At 38.8% G+C, this 14,826-nt stretch overlaps 1 non-coding gene across 1 annotated transcript; it reads left to right on the top strand.

Moving 5' to 3' along the window:
* Positions 1–482: 482 nt before the first annotated feature.
* Positions 483–592, top strand: LOC122028402. The gene has a single exon (XR_006124791.1). It is a non-coding gene; the product is annotated as a small nucleolar RNA R71 (small nucleolar RNA).
* The last annotated feature ends 14,234 nt before the right edge of the window (positions 593–14,826 follow it).

Consider the following 14,826-nt stretch of genomic DNA (forward strand, 5'->3'; position numbering starts at 1 on the left):
GGTGATTCCTCCATCCTGGGTTGTATGTGTTGGAGTACGAATTGTTTTACCTTTGGTTTTAGCTGACTATCGCATCACACTGCTCAAGTTGGTTTATCTGTGCTTGTATTGGCCCTAGGGGGTAAGTATCTTGAGCATGATCCGTACTTTCGCAAGTTTCGCAAACACAAACTATTGCATTGGCCGTGCTCTTGTTGTTCCCCATGGCCTCAAACTTCTTGGTCAGAGAGTCCAGTTTTTTAGACATGAGTGTGACTGCATCTACGTCGAATTTTCCTGACGCCTTTATTGGATTCCCTGAGAAAGAACCACCAGATCTTTCAGTTGCCCACTGATGGTGGTTCTGAGCCACATTCTCTATGATCTCTTCGGCTTCATCAAGGCTCTTGTTCATTAGTGCTCCTCCTGCTGTAGAGTCGAGGGATACCTTCATGTGATAGTTGATTCCATTGTAGAAGGTGTGTAGAACCAACCATTTCTCAAGGCCAAGATGGGGGCACTGCCTCAGCATACTTTTGAATCTGTCCCAGGCTTCAAATAATGATTCTGAGTCTATCTGTTTGAAGCTAGTGATCAATTTCCTTATGTGGGTAGTTTTGCTCGGTGGATAGAACTTGTCTAGAAATTTCTGCTCACACTGCTCCCAAGATGATATGCTATTTGCTGGAAGGGAATTTAGCCACTACTTGGCTCTATCTTTCAGGGAAAATCCAAAAAGAAGCAATCTCACTGATTCTGGAGGAACTCTATTCACTTTCATAGTACCACATATCTCGTAGAAAAGCTCTAAGTGATGGTTTGGATCATCGTGTAGTCCTTCTCTGCATTGATTCTGCTGAACCATGTGGATCACTGCAGGCTTGATTTCAAAATTGTTGGCTTCAATTGGCTGTCGAGTGATGCTAGACCGAACCCCTCGTGCATAAGGTGTTGCATAATCCTTCAACAATTTGTCAGCCATCTCTGAAGATTCTTGTGCTGCCTGAAATGCTTTCTGTAGGTTTTTTCTTCTCAAGAAAGTCCTATCAATCTCTGGATCAAACGGTAGAAGTTGTCCTGAAAGATTAGCTCTACGCATGAAAAAATAAGATATGGAATAAAATGTAGAAAATAAAGAAAAATAAAAATAGAATTATTTATCTCTAAAATGTTGAATGATAGAAAAAGGGAAAACAAAGGAAAAACTAAGTCTAGTATAATCTAATTGATTCTTGCTAATGTTATAGACGTAGTCCCCAGCAATGGCGCCAAAAATTTGTTACAAACCGCAAGTGCACGGATTAGTCGTCAGTAATAAGATTATCAATCCCACGAGGACTAGTTATAAGCACTAGCAATGGTTCACTTAAGATTAGCTAAACTATCGATGGTTGTGAGTTATCTAAAGAAAAGGGAATGAGAAGCGGAAATGAGAACTAGTGAAGAGAGAGTAATTTACTTGGTTATAACGAGTTCTAGGAGTTCGGTTTCATTGTGGTGGTATTGATGTATCACATTCTTTCCTTTACTCATTGTCCATCAACATGCATTCGCTGGAAGCTGAAGTATCTTTTCTTAGGTACCAAATGAAGAAGATCCCTATGAAATCCTATTACGGTTAATCCCTGTCACTAGGGAGCCTCGGTAGATCAAAAGTACACTACTCTAATTGGTGTCACTAAGGATATAAATAAGGAGCTTAGTTTGGTCTCTTACTTCCCTGTGGAAGAGTTGCCTCTCCTTTCAAGAAAGTACCTTACATGTCCATGAACGGGTTACCCTTGTCACTAGGGCCCCTCGAGTGTACGATCTAGGATATTCTGTCTACGAGATAGGAATTTCCTACAAAATCAATTAACATGATATAGAGATCGAGTAGTCGAAAGAAAGCATGTGAAATCATCCAATTAAATAGAGGAAAAAGTATGAGTCTTACATCAAACTGATACACAACTACTCCCTCATCCTAGAACAAACATTCTACTCCATAGATGTCAGAGAAAAACCCGAAGACATAATGTTAAGCATACAATTCTCAAACAAGAAGAGAGAAAGAGAAAAGACGCTTATCCAACAACAACGTTTGATCTTCAGATCCAATCCTTTGCTTCTGGAGTTAATGTGGTGATGAAGGATCGTTGGATGGATGTCCTGGATGACGTAGAACGACACCAAGTCGATTCTCTCCCTGACGGCTCACTTCCCAGCTCTCCCCCCTTGATGAAAAGGGTTAAAATCCTTTTATAGGCTAGGGCACAGCTACGACAGCACGGGCATGTAAGGATGGCATGGTCGTTCCCTTTCTTATCTCTAGCTATGTTGTATGGCCATGTCAATTGGCACGACCATGTGAACCTGGGGCTTGGCTCTAGGGACACGGTCGTGCGGTATTGCATGGACGTGTACTGCTTGGTTGAGGTCATGGGGGGCACGACCGTGCAAGTATGCACGACCAAGCTCTGATCTGCCTCTGGGTTGGTCGTACGGCCGTGCAAGAGTTGCACGGTCGTGCACTTCTCCTCTCCTATTTGGCCACATGACCGTGCGAGGTTGCACGACCGTGTTCTCTAGCTCATTCTGGTGCGTTGACAATCACTATTTTTGCTCCGAAAGTTGTCCCTGTCAACAAAAAACCAAGCAAAGAGCAGATATCCAAACAAAAGAATATATATGATGAGTACATGATAAAAGAGGTGATCATACGAAGAATATGTATGTATAAAGCACGTGAATGTGCGTTAAAAACATACATAAACTATCATAATATTTACACACATCATCTTACCAAGAATTCAGAATGATCCTTCATTTTGGGATACCTCTCCTTTTTTAAACATAACGCTTTTCTCGGGAATATCATTTCTTATGCTGTCAACCTTGGTAATTGTGAAAGGGTTTTGAAAAGGGGGAAAAGCGGGCAAGTGGAGTTTTATTTCATCATCTTCTTCTTTCTAGAGATTTTTCTCCTTCTTGTTCAATTCGCGATTCCTTCTACTAACCCCCTTTTTTCATAATGGCTTCTTCCTCTGCTCTCGAATGGTTTGCCCATTGCTCTTCTGATCTTTCAGAACCAGAAGCGTATGAACTCCAAGTAAACTATGACTTCCCCTCATATATGACTCTTCCTACTCTTGAAGATCGCCCTCATCTTCTGTTGGTGCGGGAAGCATCAGACGATCGAACCTATGTTTTGATAATGGCAAAGGAGTCAAAGTTAAGTCATCTTGTGATCTAACATGGTTCATGGAGCTTGCAGGAAAAGTCCTAAGTGGTCATTAGGCAAAAGTCCTAGCTGTGATTAGGCAGGAGGAAAACCCTAGGGCGTGGTAACCCTAGGTCAAAGGAGGTGGTAACCCTATGCGAAAAGTTTTGGTGGGTCAAGAGCTTCAGGAAAAAGTCCTAGGGGGTGGTAACCTTAGGTGTAAAGTCCTGGTGTCGTGAACCAGGTAGAAGACTGGACGGGCCGGGAAGCGGAAGTCTAGCAGAAAGTCTGGAAGCTTCGAACACTGAGGAAAATTCCAGTCGATCTGGAGAATCTCACTGGCAACAGGTAAATATCCTGAGTGGAGTAGGTGAGGACGCGTTCCCCATAGATGGAACAGTAGGCATCGGGTCGTCCTAGGGTTTCCGGTTGGAAATCCGAAGTTAGACCCGGACAGTCCGATGACTGTTGACTATCATTTGTTATATCATTTCTGTGCTAACTTTGTTTTGCAAGGTATGTCTTTGGGACTAACGCATTTTGCAGGAACAAAGAAGCAAATTTAGCCTTAGATGAACAGTGTCCGAGGCGCCTCCATGGGGCTTGGAGGCGCCTCGGGTGCAAGCCGAAGCCAGCTGTCCAGAGGAGCGGGAGGTGCCTAGGATGAAGCTGGTGGCACCTTGGACCAGGGCTTGAAGGCGCCTTGAGGAGGGTTGAAGGAGCCTTAAACCTGATAAGGTGCGACCAGGTTTGCGCTGATCCACCCGTGCGACTCAGCGGCCTGGAAGCGCCTTGGACAGGCTTGGAGGCGCGTTGGACAGGCTTGGAGGCACCTCTAGCACAGTATAAAAAGGGGGTCGAGGCAGCAGCTCAAAACAACAACTTTCGAGCAATCCTAACGCTACAAGCTGCTAACGAGACGATCCCGAAGTGCTGCAACATCATCCCGACGACCCGGAGCTTCAGCTTTCATTTCTTTATTGTCGGTATTAAGTTAATTACAATTTTTCTCTGTACTTAGCCTGTAATATATTTTTGAGACTATAAGTGTTGACCAACGTAAACGCTTAACGAGCGTGGGCCTTGGAGTACGAGTCGCTCAAGGCTCCGAACCAAGTAACTACTTGTGTTTGCGTGTGCTATTTTCTTTACTTAATTCCACTGCATATTTTCGACTCTGTGTTAAATCGAACAAAATAGCCACGAGCGCTATTCACCCCCGCCCCTCTGGCGCTTTCGATCCAACAATTGGTATCAGAGCGGGGTCGCATTGATTTGGTGCAACCATCAATCATGCAAACTTTTTCGTGGTGTTTTCGATTTTACGGAGTCAATTAGAATGTAGCTTAATAGCTACATTCTAATTATTTTTTTTGAAATGGTTTTAGCTCGAAGTTGGTGCAACACCACTCGAGCTCATAATCTTAACTTTATTTCCCGCACTGCTAATCCAAGACCTAGTCTTGGGACATTTCTGTTTTTCTTTTTTTTTTGCATATTATCAATGGCCTAACAAGAGGGTTTCAGCACCGTTCGTCCCCCGCTCTTCACCGGAGAAGATTTCGGGTATTGGAAGGGACGAATGGAAACATTCCTCAAAATCTAGTTCGAGACATGGATGATCGTCAAGACTGGACTGCAACTTCCAACCGACGAAGATAGCAAGCCTATACCCTGCGAAAAATGGGAACCATCCCTAATCAAGAAAGTGGAAGCCGATGCCAGAGCTACCTGCATCCTCTAGTGCGGACTGACCAAGGAAGAGCTCAACAGAGTTGGACCGTTCTCCAACTCAAAAGAGCTATGGGAGAAGCTGATCGAACTCCACGAGGGCACCTCCGATACCAAGGTTAGTAAGAGAGATTTGTTCTTTAATAAATTATATAATCTAATGATATAGGAAGGAGAGACAGCAAGTCAACTCCATGCTCACATACAAGACATTCTCAACTCTCTCCATGCGATCGGGCAGAGAGTCGAAAATCGGGACATTATAAGGTACGCTCTAAATGCTTTTGCAAGGAGTACATTGTGGGCACCAATGGTAGATACCTACAAAGTCAACAAGGATTTATCTTCCATTAGACTAGATGAACTATTTTCTGAATTCGAACTGCATGAACAGACTAATACACAGCCAACCGAAAGGGTATTGCTTTGGTTGCAGGTACCAGTTGAACACGCGAACCAAGATCATGGCGAAGAACTGAACCGGAGTCGGACGACGAACCTGACTCAGACAATGAAGATGACGAATTGACCTCCGAACTCATGAATCTGGTGAAGAAGCTCTACAAGAAGAAGAAGGGCTTCAACATGAGAGACCTAAAGAAAGCAGTCCAATCCAAGGAGAGTCAACCAAGCTCAAAAGTTAAGCTCGTGGTAACTTGCTACGGGTGCAACCAAAAAGGGCACATCAAGGCCAACTGCCCAAATCAGAAGGATGCAAAGAAGCAGAGGGAAAAGAAGGTGCTGAAGGCGACATGGGGCGAATCCTCAGAAGAAGACACCGACAAAGAACTCGATCAGACGAGTCTCCTCGCACTGATGGCCCGGGACCAGATCGTTGTGTCCGAGAGCGAGAGAGAATCGGAGGCCAAGTCCGAACGAAGCCACGGATCCGTATCTGTTTCTGTTTCCGAAGGGCCTGACACCGCTGTAAGCATTCCTAAACTTAATAATTTAGTTAATTATTTATTACGTAAATTAGCAAAATTGAATCTTGGATCAAGTCACTTCTAAAGGAAGTAGCAGTCCTTAAAGAAGTGACTGACTCCAAGACCTTGCCTAACCTAGTTCAGACTGGAGGTTCAACTCAAGTCTAAAAACCTGAGGAAGAAAATTCTAATCTGAAAATTCAGGTCAAGGATTTGGAGAAAAATTTAGAACGGTTTTCTTTGGGCTCCAAGAAACTTGACCTAATTCTTGGGACACAAAGAGCCATTTACAACAAAACTGATCTACGATATAAAACCAAAAGAAAATATAGATCTTATCTACCCTTATTAAACATGCCTAATAGTAAATCAGTCCAAGCATGGGTACCCAACTCCAACCTGGTTAATCAAGTTGGATTTGGTCAATATTGGGTCCCTAAGGATCAAATACATTACCCCGATAGACCATACCGAGGTTATGATCCAGGGGGAGCTAGAAGAAAAATAATAAAAATAAAATGAAATTAGAATCCACAATTAAAATTAAATAAAAAATTAAAGTAAAATTAAATCTAAAATTCAAATTCAAATCAAATTAAAATTAAATTTAAAATTTAAAACTCAAATTAAAATTCAAATCAAATTAAATTTAAAATTAAAATTAAATCTAAAATTAAAATTCAATTAAATAAAATTCAAATTAAAAATTCAGATTAATTCAAAATATAAATCAAATTTAGAAATTAAATTCTTACAAAATCTTGAAAATCCAAGGGAAGGCTCCAAAATAGCTGGCACCTCCAAACTTAATCGACATGACAAGGGTAACCAAGAGTAGACTACCCGACAGGGTAATTAAGGTTAGAATAAAAAGGGTTAGGGTTAACTTGACTCACGGTACTGATGAAGTATTGGATGATAGTACGTTGGGGAAGCTTAGTCATCGCATGTCTAGGAAGATATGGCTTCGACCTGGTGCATTTGGCTAAGTGGAACTGACCGAAGCTACCCTTTATGGATCCTTACCAGTTAGACCAAGGTTTTGTACTAAGTTCAATGGTATGACTATTTAGAAAACTTCGAAGGCATGGTTACTTTAATGATGTCCTTATGACTCACCATAGCCCAGAAGTTTATCTAAAGAATGTCTACTTATTGAACCCAAAGCTAAACCTGAATCTAACACAAAGTTAAATCAAAACCTAAAATTGAACCTAATTCATCTCACAATATTATAAGATTCCTTGATTGAAAATTTAGATCGGGTCAGATGACTAAGGACAAATTATAAATCAAAATCAAAATTAAACCAGAATTAAAGTTTTTTTTAAAATTAAATTAAAATATTTTTCAAAATTAATTAACTTAAATATGTTTCAAAATTAATTAACTTAAATATTTTTCAAAATCAAATTAACTTTAATAACTTTTTAAAATTAAATTTAACCTAATATTTTTCAAAATGAAATTAACTAAATATTTTTCAAAATTTAACTAACTTAATATTTTTCAAAATATAATTAACTAAATATTTTTCAAAATTTATTTAACTTAAATATTTTTCAAAATTAATTAACTTAAATATTTTTCAAAAATAAATTAACTTAAATATTTTTCAAAAATTAATTAACTTAAATATTTTTAAAAAATTAATTAACTTAAATATTTTTTTAAAATTAAATTAACTTAAAAATTTCTCAAAATTAAATTAACTTAAATTTTTTCCAAAATTAAATTAACTTAAAACATTTTCAAAATTAAAATATTCCTTCAAAATTTAATATTTTCTTCAAAATTTAATTAACTTAAAATATTGTTTCAAAATCCTAATACGAACTCAAGCGTAATCACTTCACTTTCTTTTCATCAAATAGAGTCCAATTCAAACACTTTGTGTAGGAACATAAAGAATTGAATCAGTGGATGTTGGATAGTGGATGCTCCAGACATATGACTGATGATGTTGGTCAAGCAGAAAACAACACTCTGTTGCTCTATCCACTACTGAAGTTGAATACATAGCCCTAGGAGAGTGTGCTTCTCAACTTCTGTGGTTGATGCATACACTAAAATACTATCAACTAGAATACAAAAATATAAAAATTTTAATTGACAATATGAGTTCAATTAATCTAACCAAAAATTCAATTCACCACTCAAGGACTAAGCACATAGAGGTAAAACACCATTTTGTAAGGGATCATGTAGCCAAAGGTGAAATTGTACTCAACAATGTTGAGTCCAAATCAAACCTAGCTGACATTTTCATAAAACCCTTACCTGAATTTGAGTTGAGTGGACTTAGAAGGTAAATAGGAATGTGTTGGGTAGAATAGATTTTGATTTTCAAATCAGTTTCCTACCTTTATTCTTAAATGTTTTACTTGTTTTCAAAATCATCTTGTGTTTTAAAAATTCTAAGAAAATTTTGTTTTCAAAATTCCAATCTTACTAGATTTTCAAATTTGGACTTAGTCTAGGCTCTACCTTAGAAATCATGTTCCCCTAGAATTCAGCCAGAACATCTCACAAGCACATAGGCTTACCTTGATTGTGCTTGAAAAACATAGAATGGTGTGAGATGCATAGGGTACAGCCTAGACTCAAGAATGCTTATATATGTGCATCAATATGAGTTTGGGCGTTAAATACCTCATTTACAGTAATCAACTCAAGTCATCCAGCCCTAGTCAAATCTAACTGGATCTATTGACTTAACTTGACTAACCAAGTGAAAGTTGTTGTCCTCTAGGCAATCAGCTAGTAATTAGATGGTTAGACATGTGGCCAAGAAATTAAGTGTTTGATTTTTAGGGTTACTCAACTTGCACATTAGTGCTCTGATACCTTACTAAAAGAACTTAGTTAACAACTTGCAATCAATTTAACTCGACTAATGCTTGGACATTAAGAGTTAAACTTATTGCTCCTCCTTGGCCATTAAGTATTTTGGAATTCATTATTCGTAGAAATATTTTTTTTTAAAAAAAATAGTCTTAGACTTTCTTAATATTTTTTTATACTTTTCAAAATCTTTTGAAAATTTAGTGAAGTTTATCTCTTTCTCTTGTTCAAAAAGCTTGTTCAAAATTAAGAACATATTTACCAACAAAGCTTTTTGAATCTATCTAACAGAGTTTGAAAATTTATTTTTCCTCAAGGATTTCAACTAAGTTTCAAAATTTACTAAAGTTATTTTTCAAACTAGCTCTTTAAACCTAGTTGAAAGAAAATTATTTCTTTAGACATTTAACTAAGAGTTTTACAATGACACTTAATTATAAAAAAGCTAAGTGTTTGAAATGTTCTTTAAATTAGCCAAATATCCTTTTGCTAAAAGCTAAGTATTTTCCTTAAAAGTTTTTTTCAAAACATAATTCAATTTTCATACTTAAGAAAATCCCTTTTTAGACTTTTAAGCTTAATGAAGAATCATTAAATAAAGTCTTTAAAATCTTAAGTTCTCAAAATGTTGGCTAAACAGAGTTGTTTTGCACTTAGCAAAACTTTACTAAGTTTTTTCCTACAAAATTTTTCCTACAAAGTTTTAAAAGCCAGGTGTTTTAAATGTTATTTTTGGGCTTTAACATTTTTACTAAGTTTTTCTACTAAGTCTTTTGATATATGGGAAAGGGGGAGAGTAGGACAAAAGAAATTAAAAAAAAAAATCAAACTAAGGAAAAATTCAAATTAAGGATAAGAGTTCTCTTATTAAGGGGGAGCCTTAACATTGAAAATTTTATCCTTACCTTAACTTTCATAAAGTTTAAAATTTCTCTAGCTTGTACTTATCCTTACTTGTTACTTAAGTATGCTTACGTTTGTGCTTAAACTTCTTATTTAAAAGCATGCTTATGTTTATGCATTTGTTTTACTTAACTTTGAATTTGAGTTGCCATAATAAAAAAGGGGGAGATTGTTGGTATGGGAAGCATCAGACGATCGAACCCAAGTTTTGATAATGGCAAAGGGTTCAAAGTTAAGTCGTCTTGTGATCTAACAAGGTTCATGAAGCTTGCAGGAAAAGTCCTAAGTGGTACTTAGGCAAAAGTCCTAGCTGCGGTCAGGTAGGAGGAAAACCCTGGGGGGTGGTAACCCTAGGTGGAAAGTCCTGGTGTCGCGAACCAGGTGGAAGACTGGACGGGCTGGGAAGCGGAAGTCTAGCAGAAAGTCAAGAAGCTTCGAACGCTGAGCAAAAGTCTAGTCGATCTGGAGGATTGTACTGGCAACAGGTAAATCTCTTGAGTGGAGTAGGTGAGGACGCGTTCCCCATAGACGGAACAGTAGGCGTTAGGTCGACCTTGGGTTTCCGGTTGGAAATCCGAAGTCAGACCCGGATAGTCCGATGACTGTCGACTATCATTTGTTATATCATTTCTGTGCTAACTTTGTTTTGCAGGGTATGTGTTTTGGACTAACACATTTTGCAGGAACAAAGAAGTCAGACCCGGACAGTCCGATGACTGTCGACTATCATTTGTTATATCATTTCTGTGCTAACTTTGTTTTGCAGGGTATGTGTTTAGGACTAACACATTTTGCAAGAACAAAGAAGCAAATTTGGCCTCAGATGAACAGTGTTCGAGGCGCCTCCATGGGACTTGGAGGTGCCTCGGGTGCAAGCCGAAGCCAGCTGCCTAGAGGAGCGGGAGGCACTTCGGATGAAGCTGGAGGCGCCTTGGACTAGGGCTTGAAGGTGCCTTAAACCTGATAAGGTGCGACCAGGTTTGCGCTGATCCACCTGTGCGACTCGGCGGCCTGGAGGCGCCTTGGACAGGCTTGGAGGCGCCTCCAGCACAGTATAAAAAGGGGGTCGAGGCAGTAGCTCAAAACAACAACTTCCGAGCAATCCTAACGCTATAAGCTACTAACGAGACGATCCCGAAGTGCTGCAACATCATCCCGACGACCCGGAGCTTCAGCTTTCATTTCTTTGTTGTTGGTATTAAGTTAATTTCCATTTTTCTCTGTATTTAGCTTGTAATTTATTTTCAAGATTATAAGTGTTACCCAACGTAAACGCTCAACGAGCGTGGGCCTTGGAGTAGGAGTCACTCAAGGCTCCGAACCAAGTAACTACTTGTGTTTGTGTGTGCTCTTTTCTTTACTTAGTTCCGCTGCGTATTTTCGACTGTGTGTTAAATCGAACGAAATAGCTATGAGCATTATTCACCCTCCCCCCTCTAGCGCTTTCGATCCAACATCTTCCACCCTTAATGAGCGTTGCTATTTTTTGGGAACAAGCTGTATCTGGCTTTCAGTTTCCTCTCCACCCTTTCCTTGTCGAGGTTAACGTATATTTCCATATACCGCTGAATCAATTCATCCCTCAATCTTTCTCTATTTTAGCTGGTTTTGATCGCCGTCTTTCGATTACTTAGCTTTCCCTTATCTCCTCGCTTGTTCCACCACTTTTTCATCCCTCGTCAGGTAGAAGATAGCCTCTTTAAGTTTCAGAGTCATCCTAAAGCCATTCTATTTAATAGAATCCCGGCTCAAGGAGAATGGAAGTATAAGTTGATGGATCGAAAGCGCTAGAGGGGGGGGGGGGGGGGGGAATAGCGCTCGTGGCTATTTTTAGCGATTTAAAACACAGATTAAAAGCGCAGCGGAAAGTAAATGAAAACACACAAAACACGAGTGTTTTACTTCGTTCGGAGCCTATCTCGACTCCTACTCGAAGGCCCGCGGTCCTTGACCGCTTTCGGTGGGCAACAACTATAAATTCGATCTATTACAAGCTAGAAGCAATTACAGTTAAGAGCAAATAAGAAAGTTTTACCAACGAATAAGAAAGTAAAAGAGCGTTGGAGGTTCAGTTCGTTGTTGCAGCAGAGCATTGTTGAAGCGTAAGGCGCACACGAGAGCACAAGACTTCTGTTCGGAATTCGATGTTCTGAGCTGCACCTCGAGGCCCCTTTTTATAGCTTTGCAAGGTCTGATCCAGATCCCCAAGTCTCGGGATCAGATTTGACCCGAAGCGGATCAGTCGACCGATCCTCATGTTCGGTCGACCGATTAGATGATCTCCACTGCATCTGATCCGTCCATCCGTCGCTCTTCTTTGATCTGCTCAAACTTTATCCCTGCGTTCGGTCAACCGATCCCAAGGTTCTGTCGACCGATCAGTCTCCTCTAACCCGCACTCCTCGGATTGATCCAGTCGACACCTATCCCAGGTTCGGTCGACCGATCCCGAGGTCCGGTCGACCGATCCCTGGTCGAACCCGGTCCAACTTCTGAAGATCTGATCTGGTATCTTAAAGGTTCGGTCGACCGGCCCCAAGGTTCTGTCAACCGATCCCGATCAGTACTAACCCTGCACAAAAGTGTTAGTTTCCTGCAAAACAGAGTTAGAACACAAAAGATAATAAACAAATAAATTGACAACCTTCGGCCTGTCCGGGTCTGACTTCGGGTTTCCGACCGGAAACCTTAGGTCGACCCGACGCCTACTGTTCCCTCTACGGGGAACGCGTCCTCACCTACTCCACTCAGGAGATTTACCTTATGCCAGTCCGGTCCTCCAGACCGACTGGACTTTCCGCCTAGGGTTACCACCCCCTAGGACCTAAGGTTACCCCCCCTTAGGATTTTCCTCCACCTAGGGTTACCACCCCCTAGGACCTAAGGTTACCGCCCCTTAGGGTTTTTCTCCTTCACCTAGGGTTACCACCCCCTAGGACCTAAGGTTACTGCCCCTTAGGATTTTCCACCTGCCTAACCGCAGTTAGAATTTTCCTGCACACTTGTTTAAGCTCATTAGATAACAAAACAACTTAACTTGAACCCATTGACATAATCAAAACACCGGTTTGATAATCGGATACTTCCCGCACCAACAATCTCCCCCTTTTTGATTATGACAATACAGTTCAAAGTTTAGTAAAAGTATAACAAAATTTAAATATGAAATTATTAAGAAATTTAAACAAGAGCATGAAAAAAATTTGTAAGACTTATGCTTGTAAGACTTATGCTCCTCTTTATGTTTAAATTCTTAATTTCTTTAACTTTGACTTTTCTCTCCCCCTTTGACATAAATCAAAAAGAATATCAGGAAGAGAAAAGAATAATTAGTTTAAGCTCCCCTGAAGAGTAGCCATTATTTAATGTCTTAGTGTTTCAAAAAGAATTGTTTTACTTAAATTAGGAAATGCCTTGGAAAATACTTAGTGTTTTCAACAAAAACTTAGCAAAATTTAGCATTTTGAAAATCATTACTTTGGTAAACACTTAGCTAAATTTGAAAACCCTTTTGTGAAAAAAAATATTTAACTTAGTTAATTTTGAAAAAGGCTATAGAGTCACTTAGCTAAATTTAAAAAAAAAAATAGCTAAAATTTAACAAGTCTTTTGAAGCTCAATTTGAAATGGTTTTGAAAATACTTAACTCATTTTCAACAAAAATTAGCGAAACTTAATCTTTTGAAACTAATTGTTGTTTGAAAAAATGAGTTATATAAAAAAAATTTTGACAAAACACTTAAAGGTATATATATATATTTTTTAAAAAAACTTTGCTTTAGTATTTAACTTTAAAAGGATTTTCATAAAAGCTTAACTTAAGTACTTAGCTTTGAAAAACAAACTTAAAGGATTTGTATAATTTTAGTGCTTAGTTTTGAAAAATGATTACCTGAAAATCCAAGCTTTTAAAAATAATGTTAATTCAATATTACATCTATCATAATTTTTTATTTTAAGTTAAGTCAAAAATAATTTTTAAAACCAAGTCAAAGATAATTTTTATTTTACATGAGAACTAGCTTGAAAAGAAGAATTCACTCCCCCTTGACTAAATGTTTTAATAAATTCTTAGGTTCTTATAGTCCAAGCATGTGGCAACTTATTCACCTTGTCTTGATCAGGTATCAGAGCCCTAAAGTGTAAGCATGCTTAAGCTTAACATTTCCTTCACCAACTGTCTAACTGTTAGCTACTTGCTGATTGCTTAGAAGGCAACAACTTTCACTTGGTTAGTCAAGTAAAGTCATTTAGTCCAGTTAGATTTGACTAAGGCTGGAAGACTTGACTTGATTACTGTTAATAAAGTGTTTAACGCCCAGACTCATATTGATGCACAGTAATAAGCATTCTTGAGTGCATCTCACACCATTCTATATTTTACAAACACAAGCAAGGTATACCTAGGTGTTTGTGAGATGCTTTGGCTTAAATCTAGGGGAACAAGATTTCTAGGGTAGATCCTAGGCTAAGTCATATTTTTGAAAATTCTAAGAAAATGGGATGTTAAAATCATTATTTTTCCTAGATTTTGAAAAGAATAAAAGAACGAGTTTTGAAGTAAGACAGTGAGTTTTGAAAATTAATATCTATTCTACCCAGCACATTCCTATTTGCCTTCTAAGTGAGCTGAACTCAAGTTCAGGTAAGGGCTTTGTGAAGATGTCAACTAGGTTAGATTTTGACTCAACATAGTTGAGTTCAATATCACCCTTAGCTACGTGATCCCTTACAAAGTGGTGTTTCACTTCTATATGTTTAGTCCTTGAGTGATGAATTGGGGTTTTTGTTAGATTTATTGAGCTTATATTATCAATTAAGATTTTAGTTTTATGATACTCAAGTTGATAGTCTTTAAGGGTATGCATCATCCATAGCAACTGAGATGTGCATTCACCTAAGGCTATATATTCAGCTTCAGTGGTAGATAAAGCAACACAGTGTTGCTTTCTACTTGACCAACTTACTAGGCATTGTCCTAGAAATTGACAGCTACCACTTGTGCTTTTTCTATCTAGCTTGCATCCGGCATAGTCTGAGTCAGAGTAGCCGTTTAGGTCAAGGGTGCCAGATCTAGGATACAATAGTCCTACATTTAGGGTTCCCTTAACATACCTAAGGATTCTTTTGACAAGGGTTAAGTGAGACTCTTTTGCACAAGATTGGTATCGTGCACACATACCTACTGCAAAAATAATGTCTGGTCGACTTGCAGTTAGGTACAGTAGACTTCCTATCGCA

This window comes from Zingiber officinale, chromosome 10A, assembly GCF_018446385.1.
Source record: "Zingiber officinale cultivar Zhangliang chromosome 10A, Zo_v1.1, whole genome shotgun sequence".
Classification (NCBI taxonomy): Eukaryota; Viridiplantae; Streptophyta; class Magnoliopsida; order Zingiberales; family Zingiberaceae; genus Zingiber; species Zingiber officinale.